Source organism: Silurus meridionalis, chromosome 14 (genome assembly GCF_014805685.1).
Source record: "Silurus meridionalis isolate SWU-2019-XX chromosome 14, ASM1480568v1, whole genome shotgun sequence".
NCBI classification, from domain to species: domain Eukaryota; kingdom Metazoa; phylum Chordata; class Actinopteri; order Siluriformes; family Siluridae; genus Silurus; species Silurus meridionalis.
The window spans coordinates 14,710,968-14,731,078 of record NC_060897.1 but is presented as its reverse complement, the minus strand read 5'-3'; positions in this window follow the sequence as shown (position 1 = coordinate 14,731,078).

Here is a 20,111-nt window from a genome sequence, read left to right as displayed (position 1 = left end):
TCTAATTTTTGTTATGAGCTATAGGAAATTAAATTGAATTTATTTATATTGAATCTTCATTACTTGCTGCCAGGGTTGCAGTGAGACTGTAGCCAATCTAACTCAGGGGGCAAAGCAGTAGAATTCACCACAGATGAAATGGCACTCACGGGCAATGGACTAATGGGAAGAATACATAGAACCACATGGAGACATGTGAACACAAGGAAAGCATGCACTCAAACTCAACACTAACCATTACCTAAGGATCATTTTCATGAACTTGGAGTTCCAGGACTGCAAGGTTTTATGCTGCACTATTGTGCCACTTTGTTGAAAAACAAACTTGAATAAATTTTTTAATGTAAAATACCTTAATTTAAAAAAACTAATATTACCATTTACATTAACACCAAAACTGCTTTATTGGTTGTAGCAATCACAGCTTTAAAGTGTTTATATAGACTTGGCACATTTTTTATACATTTTTCCTTTAATCCAGTTTTTTCTAACTCTAACAAGTTTGATGAATAATGTTGCTGTCAGGCACATTTTTTTATTGGAATTTTTTATGTACATTTCATCTGGACTATGACTCCACCATAATTTAACACAATCCCTTTGTTTCATTTTGTGACATTTCTTAGTTTTTCCTAGTAACATCATTTTTGTCCTTGGGTAACTTGGCTGGGAGATGGTAGCTTAGTGGTTAAGGCATTGGACTTTAGATCTTACAGTTGTGAGTTTAAATCCCAGCCACACCAGTCTACCACTCTTGAACACCTGAGCAAGGCAATTAACCCCATTGCTGCTCAGTTGTATGAATGACAAAAATTGTAATTGCTCTGGAGAGGGGTGTCTGCCAAATGAGGTAAATGTAAAAGACACAAATTTCTTGAAGATCGATACTGTATAGGCCTTTCCCCAGCAATTGTTATGTATTTATCTCCATTCATGCTGTCTTGGTTGACAATAAGATTTCCAGTTCCTCCTGCTAAAAAGCAAGATGTTACCACCAATGTCCTTGATGGTAGGAATGATGATACCTGGGCTTTATTTGGGCATAACATAATGATTTGCATTTAGATCATATGGCTCACATATTGTTTTTTCAAAAGCTCACAGATTTTACCACATGCCTTTTAACACACCCCATGTATGCCTTTGTTAGCTTTTCTCAGAATTCTTCTGCTTGCTTTTCTATAAAGGCTAGGTCTTTGAAGACATGATGATATTGTTGAGATCTTCATAGATTCTCCTAATTCTCCTAATTCAGCCAGTGCGCTCTATAACTCTTTCACTGTCATAGCTGTGCTCTTAGACACTTTTACTGACCTGCCCTTCCTCCTGAACACACATTTTTAGCTTGCACTTGTAGTGTCTGGATTGTGCCATATTTTTTCCACATTGTAACAATGGTTTTCTGAATGTTGAAATGAAGTTAGGAAAGGTTCAAAGTGCAAGGTTCAAAGCATTGCTGATCTTTAAATAACTTAATCTTTTGCTTCTTTCGGCTGCTTAGGGGTCGCCACAGCGGATCATCCGTCTCCATACCACTCTGTCCTCTACATCTGCCGCTTTTTAATAAAAACAACAGTAAGACTGATATGATCTGCTATTTTATTTGTGAGACCTTCCAGAGTGAAGGTCAAGAAAATTAAATACCAGTTCAGACATATAAATAAAAAAAAACATTTTTAGATTTGTTTGTAGAATTTTGTGGAATTTTAATAATTATTTTGTTTTATTTCTTTCTTCAAATAGAGATATAAAATATGTTGCAGTACAGCAAAAATAAAAAATTATCACTTGGAGGTAAATACTTTTTTGGAGGTGCTGTGTAGTGAATGACATTCCAGAGGGCTGGATTTCTGTTAATCCAATTCAAAACTGAGTCATTTTTCAACAAAAATAAGTAGAGGAAAATATGAATGTTTAAAGCCATGAAATTAATTCACATTACATTTGCTACAGATAAATCATTTCTAATGTAGCTAATATTTCACCACACACGCACACACACACACACACACACACACACACACACACACACAAACACACACACACGCTCCCCCAAATTTTTGCTCCGAGTCTTGGTGTCCAGCAATAAACTCTAAATGCATACAAAATTAGCATCTATCTAACGGCTATAATGAACAGGTAACATTTAATGCTTATTATGATGGTCAATTTAACTGCAAGTTTCTCATTAGCCCACATAATCTATATATCTAGGAAGCATGTGTGTGTGTGTGTGTGTGTGTGTGTGTGTGTGTGTGTGTGTGGCTTTACAGAGTCAACCTGTGGTGTTAGTGTGCACACCCTCAGTAAAAAAAAAACTGGACAGAAGCTTATGTTTTCCAGGTTGTCTGATGGATATCGGTAGCATCCACACCTTTTAGAGAAGTCATCTACTTCCCGTGTGATCGTTTATTTGGCAACATATTTTCATGACTGTGATTGTTTGAGTGTTTTGTAATCACATGTGAAAAACATTTCACCATGCCAGCATGCCATAACATATGTGACATAAAATAAAGAATGTTTAATTTCAGGTGAAAACTATTTGATCATGTGGGACCACATGAAAAAAAAAAGGAAAACCTGTTCACATCACATAAAAAGAGACATATGTGAAAATCAGGATGAAAAAGCAAAAACATAATGTGTAATTGTGTGATTTATTACATGCCTGTCTTTTAAACCAATTACATTACCTTCGGTTTAACTTTGTTTATCAGTTTTATTATAGGGTTTATTAATTATTTCATTTATTTTCTGTTGTCATCATGGATATTGTTTGATTTGGAACCGAATACTATGATTATATTTGTTCACGGTTTTAACTAACTGGCACCTGCTGGCTTATAGTTATTGCAACTATTCAGCTATAGACAAGAAAACATAAAACATATATTAAGTGAATCATTTAAATGAATTTATATATATAAATAAGGTATGGTGTAATATAAAAGATCAAAGTCAGGACACATTTTATCAATTATGATCTCATACATGGGAATTTGTACTCATTTTTTTGCAGCATCATGTAAGCTTTTTGTATAAAATTAACCAAGTATAGCAATTTCATTTTTTTCCTTGTGCTGTATAAAGCTATTTTACAGGTCCACAAGTTGGTGGCTGTGGTTTGCAGGGGATTTATTTTAAAAGCCTCAATAAATAAAAAAAAACAAGAGTAAAATGTATGTTTAACAACAGTGTAATTGTGGATTCAATCAAATGCATATTGCAAATTCCTTAAAATAGTATTAGCAAATTCAATTTCTTATGCCAAGTGATAGCAATGATCTAATTAAGGACCACTTTAATTAAATTGTTTCTCCAAATCTTATATGGCAAAAAAATAAAAGTTCACACTGATATCTTTCTACCTAGCAGGGGGTCAAGGGTTTTGAATGAATATGGAACAAGTTTCAGAATCTATGCAAGTAATGTTACTTTAATTTGTATAGTGCTTTTAACAATAGACATTATCACATAGAATATGCCCTCTTGGGAATTTAACAAGCTAATGGATGCAGTAGTAGGTGCTAATGGATAGCAAACCTGAAAAATTGCCAAGACATGAAAAGGTCCAAGACTGATCGAGTACATTCATCTATGTCCTGGCTAAAGGCAGGACCTTCTAAAAGCTGATCTGTTCTCTGTTTTCTCTCTCTCTCTCTCTCTCTCTCTCTCTCTCTCTCTCTCTCTCTCTCACTATCTCTATGCATAAATACATGTTCCCTGTAGCTAACTGAACACTTCGTTCAGCTGGAAACCATGAGAATCAGACAAAGAAAAAAGAACTGAACAGAAAGATACAGAGGGATTGACTGAAAGAAAAGGGAAACTAGATCAGGAGATTCAAACACCTCAGGTGACATGGTGAGATGAGATGTGAGACATGACGATGTTTGAATTGGCCACACCTATGTCTGAGTTTGTATGGGAGATTCACTGAACATTAATGATCACATGCTTATGATGCTTTTGCCTTCAGCAGCTCTGAATGTCTTTGAGGCCTTTGTTTGCCGTACATAAAAGGAAATCTGAAATACCAGCTCAAAAAATCCTCTCATTATGAGCTTCTTGTTTAAAAGAGACACTAGAAATATTTGAAAAATATTTAAACATTGTGTGTATGTGTAATAAAAGAAGACTGCAATTTACAGAAAAAAAAGATGAAACACCCTTAAAATGTATACTGTGGAGAAAGAGCTTGAGCCATATATCAAGCTGATGACAGGGAGATGCGTCGGGATTTCGTTTCTAATCGTGATATTCGGCATCTGAATAAACAAGCCAAAGTGTCATTGAAACAGCTACTGTCATCCACTGACATTTACCACCATTGTTTTAGGTTGTGCCTCGTCCCAGCAGCATGACCACACCTGTTACTCAAAATCAGCTTCCTGTCAGCAGGGGCTACCTCTTCCTGTCTCATCCATCAGTGGTACGGCTTATTTTGTTGATTACAGCAGTGGGGGGTTGATGCAGATGAGGATGGGCTTTAATGTGGATAATAAGGGTGTTAAAACAGTATGATTCCAGCATGGCATGAATAGAGGAAGTGCTACTTTTGCCACAGCGGCTGTAAATGTCATTTAATCAAACACTGAGCTGATAATTCAGGAGAACTGGAACTGTTAATGTTTAGATTCTTTACTCTATAATATTACTAAAATAATATTATGACCTATTCTTATCATGTGTCATTGCCTCAACTGCATAATTTTTTAACAACACATCAAAAATTAAACAACACATCAAAATGCTGTTTCTAGATACCTCTTGATGTTTTATTTGTTACGTTTATTGCCTCTCAATCAAAGCTTTTTGTACCATTTAAAAATTCTTCTGCCATTAAGTACCGAGACAGCTTTATTTTGACAGCCAAATGGCGCCATCTGCTGATCATGAGGGGGAAGATTTCTTATCTATTTTCAGCAACTGACTAATCTTAGACATATGCAGAGGTGGAAAGAGTAATAAAATATTCTACTTCAGTAAAAGTGCTGCTACCTTAATGACATTTTATTTAAGTACAAATAAATTTACTGGTCAAAAACCCTACTAAAGTATAACTAAAAAGTAACTCATTTAATTTTCCAAGTTACTTGTTTTAAAAGCGTGGGAGTGGTGGGGGATTCTAATGTAGGTCAAAAAAGACAAGGAGATATAAATCTTAAACTAGTTGTTTTAAAATTAAAGCCTAGCCAGTTTATCTATCTATCTATCTATCTATCTATCTATCTATCTATCTATCTATCTATCTATCTATCTATCTATCTATCTATCTATCTATCTATCTATCTATCTATCTATCATCACGTACATTCACACAATTAAATATGATACCCCCTGCCTCTTTCAAACCAACTACCTGCATGTCTTCCGTCACCACATCCATAAACCTCCTCCTTGGCCCTCTTTTCTTCCTTCCTGATGGCTCCATCCAAAGCATTCTCTTACCAATGTCCAAACCATCTCAATCTTCCCTCCCTCACCTTGTCTCCAAAACGTCCTACATGTGCTGTCCCTCCAATAAACTTATTTATATTTATGTCCATCCTTGTCACTTCCAACAAAAACCTCAATATTAAAAGGAACTAATGCTTAGCTGATTTTGCTATCTTAATCTTCAATCGGAATAGAATCATATCAACAATGTGTACTGTGTTTTTAACACTCCTTAAAGGTAAGTGCACTGTAGGTCTGCATATTGTCAACTTTATAAAAATGTGAACTTGAAGAAGGGTCATTACCAGACCACACTAATATTTGAGGAAATTGTAATAAAAATAGTGTTTGTATTATTTCTGCTTCTCTGTTTATAACGTTCTCAGCAATAATATGAAAATGACCTTACATGACTTGATTATTCATAATTATGGTTCAATAATTGTATTCAGCTAAATGTTTCATATTGTTAATCTACAGCTTATGGAATTACCAGAGGGAGTATTGTCATTTGTTGTATAAGAACCTTGTGTACACACTGCGAAAAGAACAAACAAACAAAACACATCAAATGGCTCATTGTCTATGACTGTACAGACTGTACAGTGCAGAAGTGAAAAGAACAGATGTTGGTTTTTCAGCACACTGAATATATTTTAGGATTATCATGATCATCTGAGACCAAGCCTCACAGCAAATCACTTTTATTATTAGAATCTTAAAAAACACAACATCTAGACCATGATTCACACTCCATCCATAACTTTAAATACTTAGATCCCAATCTGAGATTTAGACCACAATCTATGGTAGGCAGTTATAAAAGGGAAATGATTTCTAAAGCACCAGGTGCCACCCAAAACAGGATGGGTTTTCTTTTGAGTTTGGTTCTTCATTTTGTTTCAGGCCTTTTTTTCTTTCTGTCAAAAGATTGCTCAATAAGGACAAATTTTAATTTAAATAAAATCCAAGTTTCAGTAAAACACTGGTCAAAAAAAGAGCATCTCTGTGTATATATATATATATATATATATATATATATATATATATATATATATATATATATATATATATATATATAAATATTTAAGGATTTAAACCAGTGACATTGAGCCATCATGATAAAAAGATGTTGCGATTTGCCTGTTAATCGTGTTGCATGTGAGTTCAGAAAGCTTGAATTAGTATTCAGTCATTGATAGCTAAGAATGATCAGAGGGAACACTACTAAAGAAAGAAGCCTTGGCATTAATCTCTGACAGCAAATATTAAAATATATTTCATTATATGTGTATTTATACTGTAACCCAGTATTACTGTCTTAACTAATATATGTTTTAATCTGTTCTATTGAAAGTCTTTCTTCTTTTGTTTTTTGATAGTAAATGGATCAGTTTGATTGACTGTTTACCTCTTTATATGGATTTGTAATGGGTCATTCAATTCAATTCAATTCATTTTTATTTGTATAGCGCTTTTAACAATGAACATTGTCTCAAAGCAGCTTTACACAGAAAATGTGGTGATTAAAAGTAAGTATGTTCTTTATAAGTGAGTTTGTCCCTGATGAGTGAGCCGGTGGCGACTGTGGCAAGGAAAAACTCCCCGAGATGGTATAAGGAAGAAACCTTGAGAGGAACCAGACTCAAGAGGGAACCTGTCCACATCTGGGTTGCACCGAATGTCCATCTGTTGCAGATATACAATGTTGCGGGGTACAGTGATGATGATCAGAAGCGAAAAGTAGTCCTGAGTCAGTGTAGGAGACTGTTGACCTTAACTACAGTCCAATCCATCCTTAAAGCGACCGTTCTTACTCCTGAATTTCATAGAACCACCCAAGGCATTGATAAGAAATCGTCCCAAGCTGCACGGTTAATGTCATATCAGCAGCAGTACCTGCTTTCCTGACATCTTCTGAATGTCCAAACCATCCTATAATTTCATGCCAGCATCTATAGCAGATGACAAACCTGATGCTTCACCTTACAGTATGATCAATTCCTGGACCTACCACTAGTCTATTTTTACTCCCAGTAACCTGTAACATATACACACCTGATCAACATGACCATGTGTTTAAATGTAGACTATGCACACAGAGAATTGTTCTCTGTCTTTATAAAAACACATGACATAATTATTCTGGGAGATTCATTTGCATGTCTGTTTGATTTTGAGCCTGTTTTCGCCTGATCTTGCCTAAGCTCTCTACCAAATTTGCCTAGCTTTGCCAACTTGGTCGATGCCTGACCTTTGTTTGTTTCATGGCATTTGACTATTTTCTTGAACTCTTGACTTGCTTGGTCTTAATTTAACACTCCCTCATTTGGCAAGTCAGAAGAATTTAGATATTAATAAACAAGACATACATAATTTTCTAACGCTATAAATCCAAGAAGGGGAATAATTGGCATTTTGTATAAAGCTGCCTTTATACAAAGACATCCACAAGAGAAGAACGTGATTTGCAAATGCTAAAGCTCTATAAAAGTGTACAGTGTCCAGTTCAATCAGGCAGATCAGACAAGAGGAACCACAGTTATAGTATGTCAGGTAAATGGTAGACTGTAGAGTTTACATTTCTTTGTTATGTTTATCCATTTGACTAGTTGTCTGGTATATTTTAATGTGTTTTCTAACTATTAATAAAACGGTGGAATATTTACAAAAGTGTGATGTACAATATTTGTGGACTTCCACAATTCCATGTCCATAACCAAACTGTTATTTTGAAGTAGAGAGGTGGAAGAGACAGAGAGGTGGAAAGAAAAAAGTATTACTTTCAATCATGCGTGACAAGGCAGAAAGTATGGGAGAGGTAGAACTACCAAATGTCAAGTAGTGTTTTCTCTCAAATAGTACATGATACAGTTTCAGTCTCATGCACTCTTCAGCATTCTACAAAAAAGGAACACTTCAGCGATGAAAAAGTCATGGTATGTGGTGATAGCCATGTATTAACATATAGAATAACTGAAAGAAAAAACTGTTTCTTCAGTGGTAATTAAGTATCAGTGATGTAGTGTTCTTATTGTGCTAATCTATTCAGAATGGATGGTGCAATTTAAATGGTTTGCTATATTTTCATTTTCCTGATATTAAATGTTTCTTTATATATTTAAAATATTTTTTCTTTTTACAGGGAGTGCAGAATTATTAGGCAAATGAGTATTTTGACCACATCATCCTCGTTATGCATGTTGTCTTACTCCAAGCTGTATAGGCTGGAAAGCCTACTACCAATTAAGCATATTAGGTGATGTGCATCTCTGTAATGAGAAGGGGTGTGGTCTAATGACATCAACACCCTATATCAGGTGTGCATAATTATTAGGCAACTTCCTTTCCTTTGGCAAAATGGGTCAAAAGAAGGACTTGACAGGCTCAGAAAAGTCAAAAATAGTGAGATATATTGCAGAGGGATGCAGCAGTCTTAAAATAGCCAAGCTTCTGAAGCGTGATCATCGAACAATCAAGCGTTTCATTCAAAATAGTCGACAGGGTCGCAAGAAGCGTGTGGAAAAACCAAGGCGCAAAATAACTGCCCGTGAACTGAGAAAAGTCAAGCGTGCAGCTGCCAAGATGCCACTTGCCACCAGTTTGGCCATATTTCAGAGCTGCAACATCACTGAGTGCCCAAAAGCACAAGGTGTGCAATACTCAGAGACATGGCCAAGGTAAGAAAGGCAGAAAGTCGACCACCACTGAACAAGACACACAAGCTGAAACGTCAAGACTGGGCCAAGAAATATCTCAAGACTGATTTTTCTAAGGTTTTATGGACTGATGAAATGAGAGTGAGTCTTGATGGGCCAGATGGATGGGCCCGTGGCTGGATTGGTAAAGGGCAGAGAGCTCCAGTCCGACTCAGACGCCAGCAAGGTGGAGGTGGAGTACTGGTTTGGGCTGGTATCATCAAAGATGAGCTTGTGGGGCCTTTTCGGGTTGAGGATGGAGTCAAGCTGAACTCCCAGTCCTACTGCCAGTTTCTGGAAGACACCTTCTTCAAGCAGTGGTACAGGAAGAAGTCTGCATCCTTCAAGAAAAACATGATTTTCATGCAGGACAATGCTCCATCACACACGCCCAAGTACTCCACAGCGTGGCTGGCAAGAAAGGGTATAAAAGAAGAAAATCTAATGATATGGCCTCCTTGTTCACCTGATCTGAACCCCATTGAGAACCTGTGGTCCATCATCAAATGTGCGATTTACAAGGAGGAAAACAGTACACCTCTCTGAACAGTGTCTGGGAGGCTGTGGTTGCTGCTGCACGCAATGTTGATGGTGAACAGATCAAAACACTGACAGAATCCATGGATGGCAGGCTTTTGAGTGTCCTTGCAAAGAAAGGTGGCTATATTGGTCACTGATTTGTTTTGTTTGGTTTTGAATGTCAGAAATGTATATTTGTGAATGTTGAGATGTTATATTGGTTTCACTGGTAAAAATAAATAATTGAAATGGGTATGAATTTGTTTTTTGTTAAGTTGCCTAATAATTATGCACAGTAATAGTCACCTGCACACACAGATATCCCCCTAAAATAGCTAAAACTAAAAACTACTTCCAAAAATATTCAGCTTTGATATTAATGAGTTTTTTGTGTTCATTGAGAACATGGTTGTTGTTCAAATTAAATCCTCAAATAAAATTAATCCTCAAAAATACAACTTGCCTAATAATTCTGCACTCCCTGTATATGCCGCTTTGTCTTAGTTTTACTCATTTATTTTCTTCATACCGACTAGGTTCATCCCGTTGTTGTTTTTGTTATTATTATTATTATTATTATTATCATCATAATCATCATTATTCAATTAATTCTTAATAAAGAAACCATGACTATTGGCTAATACATAAACTTTGCTACTGAAATACTAAAAAAGTAATTAATAAATTACCCTAATCCAAATTCTTGGAGGTTGACAGAGATGCTACAGAGAGGTGTTCTTTTTTTCTTTCTTTCAAAATTTTAACCAAATAAATAAATAATAATAAAAAAAAAAAATAAAAAAATAATAATAATAAAAATAATTAAGAAGGCTATAAAAACCAGAGAGGACACAAACTAATAATGCAAAATGTAAAACACGACTGCAGATGACACACACAACTCTCACTCTCTCTCTCTCTCTCTCTCTCTCTCTCTCACACACACACACACACACACACACACACACACGCCACAAATGCCAAGTAAATGCCAAAAGAGGAAAAACACAGAAGTAATCAAGTGAACCAAATCACAGGGGTACACTGGAAATCAGAGAAACAACCAAGGAAACTCTTCACACAATATGGGATGTTGCCCTCTGGTGATCTGTAAGGGAATTGTCCATGGTGGCCTCACAGAATAAAAAAAAAAAATCATGTAAATAAAATAAATGCAATAAAGCAGGGGGTTTCAACTGGTTCTGTGGTGGCGTGGTGACTTCCACACAGTCTGTCTATTCGTGGTGATATAGTGGTACATAGTGACAGCATCATATCATTCTCTGGTTCTAGCCTTGCCCTGTACTTGTTCTTTAGATATGCCAGTGTGGAAAAACTGCTTTTACAAAGGTATGTAGTTGGAAAGGGTAAAAGACACCTCAATGCTTTTACTGTAAGCTCTGGAAATTCTGTCTGGCAACTTATCCAGAACTTCATAAGGGGTTGTGTATCATACATATGCCTCCTGACAGAGTCTGTGGACATCTCTATGAGCTGATCCTCTTCTACAGTAGTTAAGCTTGACCCTGCCGCTGCATCATCACTGAATGGGAGCAGGATCCATTTGCTGTCACAGCGCCACTCATCAGAATCATTGAAGTACTTTTGGAATTGAACCACAAGCTTCCTCAAATGCTCACACACAATGTCTTTAATGTCAATGCTGTCAGAATATTCCTCAACTGAAGGGAACATAGCCATGTTACCACTCTCCACTCGTTAGTTACCACTGATAGGTGCAAAGCTAGCCTATCCTGTGTCATTTTGAATATTTTAGATATTTTCATTAAATTCAGTTTTCCCACTAATGTGCAAATATTCTGAAAATTTTCGGAAAAATAAATTATGGAAAAAAAGGGATTTTAATAGTGAAAATATGTAGGCTGTCACGGACCACATGCAATGCCGCCGCGGACCACCAGGGGGCCGCGGACCACCGGTTGAAAACCCCTGCAATAAAGCATAAACAGGAGCAAAATATTTGTGTGCCCAAAATGGTGATTTTCACAGTAGCCCCCACTGAGACCATTTTCAGAGCAAAAATGTATTAAACTTCAAATGATGTCAGACAGTGTTGAAAAACATTTTAATGAACAATACACATAGGATTAAATATATAATTAAATAAAAGGTATGAATAAATGAAATGAATACAAATAAAAACATATATATAATGGGGAAACATTATTGAAAAAACTATTACAAACAATTGTTGAATTGAAATAAAATACAAAAATAAAAGTGTATCCTTTTGTGTTTTTTTAACATAAAATCCTTTATGCATATTTTTCAATATGAGTTATACTTTTACATATTGCAATTGTTGCTTTGAAAATACAAACTAACATTATGGAATATTGTAGCACTTAAAATACTTGCTAGCTGTTCATTTTAGCTAACATAGTTTATGCATAACTTCATTAGGTAGAATAGAAATGAGCTAGTTTTATTTACACTCTCCAAACTACAACCTCACGGAATTATCAGCTGATAAAGTGTACGGTGCTCTCAATGTATGTATTTATAAAAATTTACCCACCATAATTTCCGGACTATAAAGCGCACCCATGTTTTTAACATAAATAAGCCGCATGTCTACATTATGTACTTTACACAGGCTTTAACGAAAGACACGTTACACACGGTGTAACGGGTGAAATATGTTGCGCTTACTTTAGGAGCATAGCGGTATTTTGGGAATAGCATGCCACTGCATTTTTTCCGGTATTGCTGCGTGTGTGTGCAAGATGAGGATTATGTCCTTATTATTTTCTGATGCTCATTTCTACGTTTCTTTGACTAACCCGTAACGCTGTTGCCAAGAAAAATAAAAAGGCACGAGTTTTGGAAACCTGTCTGTGCTTATATGATTCCCCTCACATTCACACGTTCACTCAGGTTTGTTGACGGTGGTGTGGTGGGTTGTCTCTTATCCCAGAGATCCCTAATGTCTGTGTTACCTTCTGGTTCTCCCTTTTAGTTATGCTGCCATAGCGAGTCTTGCCGGAGTCCAAACTGCACAGAGACATTAACTGTCATACAACAATAAGGACACTTAATAATCCATATCCTTCTCTTCCTGTCACCCTCTTCTCACTCTCTCTCTCTCTCTCTCTCTCTCTCTCTCTCTCTCTCGGTCGAGTTAAACATGCTCCTGAGGCTCCAGTGACCACTGTTCCTGCCCCTCTCCCCACCGTGGATCTTCCCACTTCATCCAGGCCTGCCTCTGGATAATGTTCTCTTCAACTGGAGGTCACTATGTGCAGCTTGGGACGGTTTCTCATCAACACCTTGGGTGGTTCCATGAAATTCTGGAGTAAGAACGGGCACTTTGAGGATGGATTGGACTGTAGTTAATGTCAACAGTCTGCTACACTGACTCGGGAATACAGTTCGCTTCTGATCATCATCACTGTACCCCGCAACATTGTATATCTGCTTCAAATGGACATTCGGTGCAACCCAGATGAGGATGGGTTCCCTCTTGAGTCTGGTTCCTCTCAAGATTTCTTCCTTATGCCATCTCAGGGAGTTTTTCCTTGCCACAGTTGCTCATCAGGGACAAACTTACTTACAAAAAACAAATTTACTTTTAATCACCACATTATCTGTGTAAAGCTGCTTTGAGACAATGTTCATTGTTAAAAGCGCTATACAAATAAAAATGAATTGAACTGAATGATTTCTGTTGCAACTGGAGTTAGCGAGCTCTCCCTTCACCCAGACTCAACGCGTTACAACGGCTTGTATCTAAACAGTAGCCTACCAAGAAAGTCATTGTTCACTGTCTTCCTCCTTCCTTTCACAACTATTTCTCTCGGGAGTTTATCTTTTGGCATCGTAGTGCGTTTAAAAAAAAAGTTTTTTCTCCCGATGCCGTGCAGCTCAGAACACAGGTGAGGTGCGTTTTTTCGTTTCCGTTCGGAAATTTCATTGGTCTAATGTTATGTCGCTCAGTTTTTTTGGCTTGAAGTTTGTGAAACCAGGAAAAATTCATAAATGAGCCGCTTCGTTGTTTAAGCCGCGGGGGTTCAAAGCGTAGGAAAAAAGTACCGGCTTATAGTCCGAAAAATACGGTACATTACTTTTCATTTGATCTAACCCTGTCAGCACTTTAAAGCTATTGATTTAAATAATTTTAGTTGCTACATTAAAATTTCTTTATTTTTATTTGGATACTAGCTACTTTATACTTTTCAATTTAACAAATGGAAGCAATAAAGCTCCTCTTCCAATTTTCATGACATTTACATTTAATTACAATTAACTTTTCTTCATATCTGTATTTGTATTAGTTTAGGCTGCCTATCCTGTTTAATCTGGTCTTGTATCTAATATCTGTTCCACAGAAGGAACATGTTCACTCAATGAAAGAAATCAGTATATCACAGACAATGGGACACTTAACTTATCACGTGCAGTATACCCTAATACTATTGATGCAGTTTGAAGCTTTCTTATCTTTACTTTAATGTGACCATTGGATACCTTACTGTACTGCACATATTGCTGATGGCTGAGGATAATGCAACCAGAAGATATAAACGCATTTTCACCAAAATATGATTATACGAATCTAACATAGGTAGTAATTCTAATGCAATTGTTCATTACATTTATGCAAGTCCATAAGGGTGAACTTAAAATCTTCAAGGGTGGCAGTACTGACAGAGTTATATAAGAAAATGCAGGCAGAAGTCAGTATAATGCATAGGCAAAAATTTGACTTAAGATAAATGGGCGAGACCCTTAAACAGCACCTTCTACAGTACTTTGCATTTTAAGTAGCTCCATCCGCACAAACTCTCCACTCATTTTCACATTTCACACATCTCCTTCACACATGTGTGCACAAACACACTCTCACACACACACACACACACCACAGTATCAAGTAACTAGGTCCTAGACATTGAGAGCACGTAGTATTTGAAAAGAAGTGGATGGAGAATGTAGTCACATGGTATGAAACAAACAGTTTTTTGATTATTATTAGTGTGCCTTTCCACATTTCTTATGAAGGAATAGTGTAAATTCTGACATTCATCTTCCTTTTTTTTTTTCTGCCCCTGTTAGGGGTCGCCACAACGGATTTACATACAACCCTTTCTTCTATATCTGCCTCTTTCAAACCAACTACCTGCATGTCTTCCCTCACCACATCCATAAACCTCCTCTTTAGTCTTCCTCGTTTCCTCCTTCCTAGCAGCTTTATCTTCAGCATTCTTCTACTTTTGTACCCCATGTTCCTCCCCTGCACATGTCCAAACCATCTCAAATGTGCCTCCCTCATCTTGTCTCCAAATGTCCTACATGCACTACTCTTTACCATAACTTAATGGTGTGACTGATCAACTTTATTCCCCAATAGTTACTGCAGATCTGCACAGCTTCCTTATTCTTAAATATCAGGACCAGCACCTCCTTCTCCATTGCTCAGGCATCCTCTCACCTTCTAAAATTTTGTTGAACAATCTTGTTAAAAACTCCACTGCCTCTTAAACATCTCCACGCTATGTGTGTGTGTGTGTGTGTGTGTGTGTGCCTGGTCAATTGGTACAAATCTTTTTCTCCTTCCTTAGTGTCCAACTTCTCATACAGCTCCTCATATGCCTTTTCATTTGCTTTCGCCACATTCCTCTTTACCTGCTGTCGCATCTCCTCGTACTCCTGCCTACTTTTCTCATCACTCTTCCCAAATCTTTGCCAACCTCTTTCCCCTTATGCTCTCCTGCACTTTCTCATTACACCACCATTTCTGCTTTGTCTTCTTTCTCTTTCTATATATCACACCAAGTAACTTTCTACTTATTACTTCTGCAGTAGTTGCCTAATCATCTAGCTCCTCTTCAGCAAAACTGTGCCCCTGTCTGACCTCTTCCCTGAATCTCACACTAAAGTCTTCCTCCTTCAGTTTTCACTATCTTATTTTTTTCAGTCTTCACTCTTCTCTTCTTATTCTTCACCTCCAAAACCATCCTACAGACCACCATCCCATGCTGTGTGGCTACACTGTCCCCTGCCAACAGTCTCCAATCTCCTTCAGGTTGCATCTCCTACATAAAACATAGTCCACCTGTGTGCACCTTTCTCCACTCTTATATGTCACCCTATGCTTCTCCTTCTTCTTAAAATACGTATTCACCACTGCTATTTATATCCTTTTAGCAAAATAGACCCCCATCTGCCCTTCCAAATTCCTCTCCTTCAGGCCATACCCACCCATCACCTCCTTATCATGTCTGTTTCCTTCACCTACATGCCCATTAAAGTCTGCCCCAATCTCCAATCTTTCATTCCTAGATACATTCTCCACCATTTCATCTAACCCACTCCAGAATTTTTCCTTCTTCTCCATCTCACAGCTGACTTGTGGCGCATAGACACTGATGACATTTATCATCACCCCTTATACTTCCAGCTTCACGTTCATTACCCTATCAGAAACTCTCTTTACCTCCACTACACTCTTCCTGTACTCTTCCTTCAGAATCACCCCTACACCATTTCTCTTTCCATCCACACCATGAAAAAACAGTTTAAACCCACCTCCAATGTTCCTGGCTTTACTTCCTCTCCACTTGGTCTCCTGAACACACAACATATAAACCTTTCTCCTCTCCATCATATCAGCTACCTCTCTCCCTTTACCAGCCATAGTACCAAGGTTTATTGTGCCCACCCTAACCTCCAGTCTAATACACTTCTCCTCTTCCTGCTGTTTCTGTAGATGTCTTCCTCATCTCCTTGTCCCTCTATATGCAACAGTAGCCCAATTTCTACCAGTACCCCGTTGGCTAACAATTCCTGTGGCAGTCATTTGGTAACCTGGGCTTTGACCTATCCAGTATGGAATTTAGGTTTGTGATCTGCATATTTGATTTGGCACATGTTTTACGCTGGATGCCCTTCCTAACATAACCCTTGCCATTTATCCGAGCTTGGGACCAGCACTAAGAGTGCACTGGCTTGTGCAACCCTAATGGTTTGGGTAAATTCTGACATTCATCCAGCTCTGATGTTTGTGTACAAATTGCTGCATATGGCATATTATATGCATTTATAATAATACAAATTTATTTTATATTGTTTCTAACAGTCAGCTTGGTACTAATGCTAATTTTATTAGTAAATTTGAAAACATTTTATATAAGGTTAAATAAGTATATGAGGTGATTCACAAATGAGCTGATTAGACTTAAGTTGTAGTTAAGATATGAAGACATTAATTAATATATTAGTGCAGGGGTGGCCAACCCGCGGCTCGCCAGCCGCATGCGGCTCTTCGGCTGGTTTCATGCGGCTCTTACATTCATATCGAAGTTTGTGTTTGTTTGTTTTTTTCATGTGCGTGTTCGCTTCGCTTGAGTTCAATACGGTATTTTAAGACTTAAATAAGCTTGCCCCTACTGGGAAACTTTGCGGTATATCAGACGAAACACAATTGTAATGACGCAATAAAAAAGCGCAGCCAGCACACGGTTATCTGGATAAGAGCCAACATGTCTGTGGTGTGTGGATAGCGATTTGCAAAACATGCAATGCTGAAATTTCAAGAGGGGGTGTATCTGCAAAGAGTTTCTCCAAGTTGGGTTTAATTTATCACCTGAAATCCAAACATCCCGATTGCCATTTTAAATATGAGAAGAACGCGGCTCAGAAAAGTAGTCAATCCAAGCATGCGCACTCCGTCTGTAGAGGACGTTTTTGAAAAAGCAGGAAAGTTTTCCAGTGATGGTGCCGAGGCAAAAGGCATAACACAAAAAATTGTGGATTTCATTGACTTTTGAATTGAATTTTCATTTTGGTGCATCCCTAAAATATTATCGTTGGTGTGGCCCTCTGACACAATTCAGGTTTCTCATGTGGCCCCTTGTAAAAGTTAATTGCCCACCCCTGCGGTATATTCATCTCACGCACATGCGCATTTGACGAAAATACCGTATTGAACTCAAGCGAAGTGAACATTAAAAAAACACACACAAAGTCTGTGTTTTCAACCCTGAAACACGTGAAATCAAAGCATTGATCTGTTCTGACTGACACACGTGAAAGAATTGCTTCAAGTGGCAACAACGGAATACGAGGCAGATTTGAAGGGGATTGTTCAAGGCAAGGAATGCCAAAAGTCCCACTAAGTAACATGCACAGTAAAAGAAAAACGCTATTGTAAATTATTATATTTTTGTTTGTGGACTTGGTTGAACTGAGAGTTTGTGTGTGTGTGTGTGAGTGCACAAAATGTTCATTGTTGAAAATGACTGTCCTGTGGTCTTAGAACTGTAGGAGTCAATTTCTGTCATTATGTTGGTGTGTGACATTTACAATAAATCTGGCTGAGCAGAAGTGTGTGTGTGTGTGTGTGTGTGTGTGTGTGTGTGTGTGTGTGTGTGTGTGTGTGTGTGTGTGTGTGTGTGTGTAAGAGGAAGGGATGGGTGATGTTCATGTGTGCCCATGTGTATGATGTGGCTCTTTGCGGTAACACAGTAAAAAATGTGGCTCTCGGTCTCTGACTGGTTGGCCACCCCTGTATTAGTGCATAATTATTTATGCACTGTTATAGTACAGTGTGAATGGGTCACCAAAATACAATGCATAATACAACATGGACTTTTTGTCACAGTAAACAAAAAAAGTGTTGTAAAAACTTGTTTTTTTTTTAAAAATAAACTTCTTTATATAATTGTAACCATGCAGTTGCAAACCAGAAATTCAAAACAGGTACTAGGCAATTAATGGCTAAAAAAATGAATTATAAGTCTAAAGCAATTTATATTTCATATAAGCATTCATTTCCACTCATTTGTTATCATTATTACTAAATTTTGCAGTACAGTACAACATTAATAGTAGTTAATATACACTAGTAAGACAAGAAAATCATCATACCCCTTTGAAATAGTAACTGTATTTTTCATCCGGCTTTGTTTAAAAAAGTCTGTACTAGCTGTGCACACCTCAATTGGGAAATATTTGCATATTTTTTCTTAGTTAAGTCAAATTCATGGTGAGCAGCAATGGGTTATAATCATTCTGATGTTCTTTTGGCAGTATGTTTAAAATCATTGTCATGTTGGAATGTGAATGACCTGCCCATCTTTAGCTCTCTATAAAAAGGATGCAGGTTTTCCTCAAGAATTTGGATGAGCTTGGAAGCATCCATTTTCTCTTAAACGCTGCCACCACCATGCTTCACAGTAAGTATGGTATGTTTTGAGTTGTGTGCTATGTTTGCTTTTTGCTAAACATAGTGCTTGGAATTAGTCCAAAAAGGTTCTCATTAGACAATAGCACATTTTGCCAAATTGCATCAGTCTTCCAGGTGTGCTTTTGCATAGTGCAAACAAGACTGAGGATGACACTTTTTCAGGAAAGGCTTCTTTTCTGCCACCCTGCCTTGCAGGCCAGCTTTGTGTAAAGCCTATAAGAAGTCAAATGCACAGACTGACCAGTCCCAGCCATAAAGCCTCGTAAGTCCTTCAAAGATGCTTTTGGCCTCTTGGTAGCTTCTCTGATCAATGTCCTCTTGGCTCAGTCATCCAGGTTGGACAGACAACCAAATTTAGCCAATGTGTTGGAGGGACAGTGTGCTTTCCATGTCTTAATAAATCTCTAAATAGTACTCAGAGGGATAGTTAAAGCCTTTGAAATATTTAAGTAACCGCTTTCTTACTTTACAATTACAACTCTATCCCTTTAAATGCCCTTTTGAAAGTACTTTCCCAAATGTGGTGAATTATCTGCAGTACCATGCACTACTAACAGTAAAATCTTCAAGAAACAGTATTCTGAATTAATCAAAACCACTACTGGTGTTTGAGCTGGAAGTTTATAATGTATAATCTAAAAGGCTGATTACTTGACCAAACCATGAATTTCACTGATTCATTTTTTCAAATCCTTCAGAATGTTTTTAAATGCTATTTCCACTTTAATGATGGGGGTTATAATGTATACATACATTTTCCAGAGTGAAATGTGACAAAAGCTAAAGATTTTCACAGGGTATGATGACTTTCCATAGTCCCTGAAGACTAACCATTTTAAGTTCATATAATATCAAATTTTTAAACTTTTAAAATGCATATAGGTATGATCATAAAACTTAAGGGTAATTTCAAATAATAATAATCAAATAATGTCTTTACCTTTACTTAAATGTGACCTCTATATCATCTCTACAATAATTTTTGGCTGGTTCCCTTTCAGGAACTCAAGCTACGTCGAAACGCTTAGGGAATGCACCCGATTGTTCACGATCTGAAATAACGTGTGTAATCAGTCAAAAATTGGATGCTGGACGTCGTGGTATCCCGTTCTTTCACACTTTCACACTAAGGTGTCCAGGTCATGGGCTAGGCCTTTTTCGGCCCGCCCCTGTACCCCCGGCTCGACTGTGTATTCTCACCTCATGGGGCGGAAAGAACATGGATACAGAGTGATGCAGCGGAT